This window comes from Apium graveolens, chromosome 3 (assembly GCF_009905375.1).
Source record: "Apium graveolens cultivar Ventura chromosome 3, ASM990537v1, whole genome shotgun sequence".
NCBI lineage: Eukaryota > Viridiplantae > Streptophyta > Magnoliopsida > Apiales > Apiaceae > Apium > Apium graveolens.
Genome location: NC_133649.1, coordinates 124,051,537 through 124,057,256, shown reverse-complemented (window position 1 = coordinate 124,057,256; position 5,720 = coordinate 124,051,537).

Below are 5,720 nucleotides of genomic sequence, written 5' to 3'. Positions count from 1 at the left end.
AGAAATCTAAAACCTCTGGGGATGCACAGGGCACACACACAGTGCAAACTGGTGCTAAAGACACAGTCCCTGCACTCTCTCAAATTCAATTTGATGTGGCTCCAATAAATGTGGAGTCACAGCCAAAATCTCTAATTATAGAAGCACCTCATACACCATACTCACCAACAAACTCTCTGGAAGTGGATATGATAAACACTTCAATTCCTGATTCCCCTTCTTTGACTCTGTTGGGGAAGCCAAAATTCAGTGCAAGTGAGCATCATCTTTTAGATGATTTGTTGGCCCACTTGCCAATTCTTTCAGAATCTATTGTGACATATGTGCCCCAAATATCTTCAATCAGCATAGAGTCAACAATAGTTTCTCTTCCCAACTCATTAATTTCTACTCTCTCGACGGATATTGCTCATCCGTCGAGTAGTGATTGTATCCCGACGGATAAGCCTAGCAGCAGTTATCCGTCGGATAGCATTACCACTCACTCGATGGATATCACTCATCCTTCGAGTATCTCTGCACAACTTCAAGCTTCAATTATTTCAAGTGCAGAAGATTTAGTGGTTGTACAGTCACTTTTAGGATTGAGAGAGGAGAGTGTCTTGAGTGAGAGGCTGGGTTGCTCCCAGGCAAAAAGAGAGGAAATGAGTGAAAATCTGTAATCCATTTCTTCAGGATTGGCAAAAGGGAGTGAGAGGAGTCCCACCTTAGTAGGTGAAGGTGAGGGTGTGAGGTTGGGGAGCCAGGATGAGACCCTGATGCAACAAAAGAGAGAACATGAGAGAAAAGCAGGTACAGAGGGTATAAGGGTGGATCCATCCATTGCTCATGAGTTAATGATTGTGGATGATGCTGAGAAGGAAAGACAATTTCAGCAACATTACAAAGCTGTAATTGATAACATTTCCTTGGATGCTGACACTTTTACTCATCCTGTGTCAGCCTATCAATTGTTGGCTGCTTAGGGCAATGAGGAGGCAGAAAAGACTTTGAATCTGGTGCATACTACAGAATCTCTACAAAGGGATAAAGCTGCTGTCAATTTAATGCCTCCTACAGCTGGTGAGCCATCTGAGGAATTCGGAGTAAATTCTAATGATGATGACTCTATTTCATTTGATGGAAGCATGAACTTAGGGGGAGATGAAGGCCCAAGTTCTATTCCAGATTTACCTGAATGGGCCTTGACAAAGGAGTCTACACCAGGACAATTTAATGTCTCCTTGGTCAAACAAATCATGTCTATCCAAAAGGCCATTCAGAAGAGCTCAAATGCTGGTACCAAGGCTATTCTTCGAGCTCACCTAGATTCTCTACATCTCATGAAGCTACAGCAGTAAAGACAGAATCTGAGTGTGGATGAACTCAAAAAGGATATAGCTGACTTGAAGACCTACAATTCTGAGAAGCTGGATTCAGTCATGCCATATGGTACCATGCAGGATCTATTACTGAGACTGAGAAGAGAATCAGATGCTGAAAAGAAGCTGGCCAAATTGGAAGACAAAGTTCAAGTTATTGAAAATTATGTGGCCACCATTCTTCAAAATCAACAGTCTCAGACCAATCTTCTAATGCAACTGGCTAAAGCACAAGGCCTGACTCCTCAACTTGATGATAAAAAAAAGGGGAGAAAGGACCAAGTGAGGGGGAGAAGCTTCAGATACAAATCACTAAGGTAATTGTGCCATCAATTACTATCTCAAAGCCATCAGTTGCAGATGGTATAGATCTGATTCAAGCTGCAGCAGCAGCAAACTTGAAAGCTGCTGAGAAAGAAAAGTTGAGTTTGATCAACTGGGAGAAGATTGATGAGGAAATACAGAAGAAGTTTGAACTTGTCAAGGAGCCAGTTAAGTCAGCCATCCATCACTCTCAAGTCAAGAAAATCAGTGTGAATGAGAGGAGCATGAATTATTTGGAAAGAGGACAATCTTCCTGCATTAAGTCTCCAAAGGCTGAATGGATTCTTAAACCAAGGGCAAACTACTCAAAATCATCCTTGAAAAACCCCTTGGACACTGTGTATGAGACACCCAAGCCTGATGAGAAGAAGCTTTTGTCAAGATCAATTGTTTTCTATAAAGATCCAACTGATTCAGCTTCAAAAAGGAGAATTGCTAAGATATTCAGAAATGGAAAGGAAATTTGTGTGGTAGCTGGACATCCTCAATTTGCTCAAGCAAAGAGAGAAGAAAAAGCCAGATTGAAGCAGGAAAAGAAGCAAGCTATTCTAGATGCAAAGAAGGCTAAACAAAAGAAAGAGCAGAGTGCTATCTTGGCCAAGCTACAGGCTGTGAATTCATCACAATAAATTCCCTCTCAACCATCTGAAGCTACTGAATCAAGAAAACAAGGTGAAGAACAGAAGAAATCTCCAATAAAGAAAGAATTGGCTAAAGAACAAAAAGGAAACTGGATATTGTTGACAAGGAATTGGGAGATCAATTTCCTAAGGAACCCACACCAGCTACAACTCAAGCATCAAAATCCTTTGTGGTATTTGAAGATATAAGGGTAATGGATCCCTACAGGAACATTCATGGTGAACCTATTATGCCCAAGGATGAGCCAATAGAATGGGACAACATACCAATTCCTAACTTCAGTCTACCAATCCTTAGCAAGCCAAAAAGGACAAAGTCAAGGGCAGTCAAGAAAGTGAAGCTGTCACCTCTCAAATCCAAATCTGTAGTCAAAGCTCAGCCCAAAGTCAATAAGGGAGACTACTTGTACTTGTGTGACATCAAAGAATTTTCTGATCTAAACCTCTATCTGGATGAACTAGATGAAGTGAGGGGAATTGATGTATACAGAATCCTACCTGAAAGGTTAGTGTTCAAGTACAAAGGAGGAAAGGAGATTCAGTGGCCACTTCACAGGATTCTTCAAGAGAGCCAAGCTGTATTGATTAAAGTTTATTCATCCTTCAAGAAGAACTTTGGGTTCAATATCACTGCAAGAAGACTAGTATTGAAGAAGATTGAAGAACTAAGGAGTGTTAGAGCTAAAGATGCACTCCCAAAGACTCTTATCATCCCATACACAGAGAGAAGAGTGCATCTAAGGCCCTACTGGCTGATGGAGTTCATGGATGACAAAGGTGTGAGAAGATTCTTCAGATTAGAAGACCAACTGTGCATCTCCAGCAATGAGACTCTCTTGAAAATGCAAGAAAAGCTAAATCTCTCAGAATCTGATGAACTGGAATTCCACAGGCAGCTCCAAAATCAGATTGATGAAAACAGTAGAAAGCTTGGAAGAAGATCCAAACCTTCAAGGAACTAGATAAATCTGCTCAGGCTAGAGGAGCATCTTGAAAATGACTGAGCTAAACTTTGCACATTTTGATTAATTGAAGCACTTTTCAGTATTATCTACTTTCTTTTAAAGATGTATGTTTAGGGTGTTTTGTTATCATCAAGTATCTCTTAAATTATGGCTACAATTCCAGTAGACATAAATTGGGGGAGATTGTTGTGCAAATGTTGTGTACTTGATGATGACATAAACAAAACCCCTAAGTAGATTTTACTTAGTGAAATAATGTAGCACTCGACGGATAAAAATTATAGTCCCGACGGATAACTCATTATAGTCCCGACGGATGATGACTTATTATCCATCGAGTGAGTAGCTTATGTAATAATGAGTCTGTAGCACATTTCTGCATACACCTTTGTATAGATTCTGTAGTAGCATATAAGTCATGTTGGCTTTAACTAGATATGCAGAATATGTTGATTAATTATACATAGATGATGTCTTGTAATTCTGCATAAGTGAAATGAAGTCAAGTGCCAAGATAGCTACCGACGGATGATTAACAAAGCCATCGACGGATGATCAAATGGCCATCAACGGATGTTTTATATAGCAATCGACGGATGATCAATGAAGCCATCAACGGATGATCATAAAGTCAACGGATGATCATGTACCCAACGGACAAAGAATTCAAACATCAGTTGACAGTGACAACTGGTCACATGCGTCGAGATGTATGCAAATGGAATAAGGAAGCCTATTAACTGGGTAATAGAGAACAAAGTAACAAAGCATTAGAACTGATAGTTTTTATAATGATTCTATCTTTTGACTTTGTAATCTTGGTATTATATAAACCAAGAAGTAGCAAATAGAAAAGAATATCTGAGATACAAAAAGTGAGAAACATTTGTAAGCAGAATCATTAGCATTTTTATGTATTCTCAGTAGTTCAAATTTGTAAGCAGCTGTGAGCATTCTTGCACACAGAGTTCTCTCGATATAATATATATCTCTGGTGGAATTGTTTAAATCCGACAGAAAGTTTTTAAAGACTCTTGTTTTTTAATTACTTATGTTTTGATTCACTTAAGTTTTATTCCGCATTGTGCTAATCAAAAAACTTATATTTGTATTCGAGTTTGAACATTTTTATTTTAAGAAAAAGGTTCAAGAATTCCATTCAACCCCCTTCTGTAATTCTTGCTATATTGTTAAGGGACTAACAATATCCCAACCCCTTATTATGGGGTGCACCTAAGAATGAATAACTCAAGTGATCTGGCAGTCGGTTGAGCTCAAGTGTGGGAGCTTCTTCAATAGATGGTTCAAAATGCTCCTAAGAAATTTTCAGCTCTGCTAACCCAAGAGAATCGAATGGCATATCTAACTTTCTCTTCCATGGAGGTGCATTCAAAATCTGCATTTGCTCTGCTCCTTCTTCGTCTTCAATAACTGATTCCCCTATTAAGGATCTCTCTAAGGTATCTCACTTTGGCAATTGGTCAAGCTCCGAATTCATGACAGAGTCGACCCACTCTACTTTAAAGCACTCCTCTTTAGTTATGGGTAACTTTATTGCCTTGAAAACATTAAAAGTAACCTTTCGATCATGAACCTTCATCGTAAGCTCTCCTTTTTGCACATCGATCATAGTTCGGCCTTTAGCCAAGAATTGTCTCCCCAGGATAATGGGAATCTTCTTATCCTCCTCAAAGTCAAGAATTACAAAGTCAATAGGAAAGATAAGTTTGTCCACCTTGACCAACACATCCTCCATAATGCCTCGTGGATATGTAATAGAAAGATCGGCCAACTGCAAGGACATATATGTCAGCTTCGGATCAGGTAGACCAAGCTTCTTGAAGATAGACAAGGGCATCAGATTGATGCTAGCTCCCAAATCACATAAACACTTGTCGAACGACAAGTTTTCGATGATGCAAGGAATAGTGAAGCTTTCAGGATCTTTAAGCTTCGGAGGCAACTTTTGTTACAACACAACACTGCATTCCTCCGTTAGAGCAACGGTCTCTAAGTCATCGAGCTTCAATTTCCGAGAGAGAACACCTTTCATAAACTTTGCATAGGTAGAGATCTATTCAAGAGCTTCAGTGAAAGGTATGTTGATGTGAAGTTTCTTGAAAACTTCCAAAAACTTAGCAATTGCTTATCCAACTTCTGATTTTGCAATCTTTTAGGAAAAGGAGGTGGGGGATAGAACTGTTTTTCCCCTGTATTACCCTCAGGAGGAGTGTTGACAACAACTTTCTTCCTTGTTTCCACCTCAGCATCCTTCAACACCAATATTTCAGCTACAATCTCATTTTCTGGAATTGGTAAGGATGTAGACGCACCTGCATTCTGGACAGAATTTTCAGAATCTTTATCTTGCTGAATTTGGGGGCTCGGGACCTTTCAAGACCTCAATGTGATTGCGTTCACCTGTTCTT